We start from the raw sequence: 481 nt of genomic DNA, 5'->3' as shown, positions 1-481 counted from the left end.
AAAGTAATTATACACAATATGACATACTAAATAGTACCTAACATTGGTGAAATATCATGTACAATGTAAATAAAATCCAAAATGTGATAGTAGTTATTGACATGACTATTGAGTGATCAACTTGTCACCTTCATATGATGTAAAAAGTTGATTGTACTATTTTTTAGGAATGAAAAAAGAATATCACATTAAATGTTGTACAGATTTTACTTCAGGTCAGAAATAATTTAGTATTTTATTATTATTTATTGGTATTATTATTGCAGCATCATACAAAATCATAAAAGGAATGAGAATGGAAATAGAACAAATATTAACAAATAAAACTGGTACCATATCATAATGTATGTGTTAATGTATCATAATTATACTATTATAGGTTTATTGGATCAGAATGAATCATTAATAGATATTAAGAGAGAAATAGCTGAGCTACAAGAACAGATATCATTATTGAGTGTACATATACTAAATAAAAGAG

This window comes from Amphimedon queenslandica, unplaced genomic scaffold (assembly GCF_000090795.2).
Source record: "Amphimedon queenslandica unplaced genomic scaffold, v1.1 AMPQUscaffold_10403, whole genome shotgun sequence".
Taxonomy (NCBI): Eukaryota; Metazoa; Porifera; class Demospongiae; order Haplosclerida; family Niphatidae; genus Amphimedon; species Amphimedon queenslandica.
The sequence above is the reverse complement of the archived record's forward strand: the minus strand, read 5'-3'. Positions refer to the sequence as shown.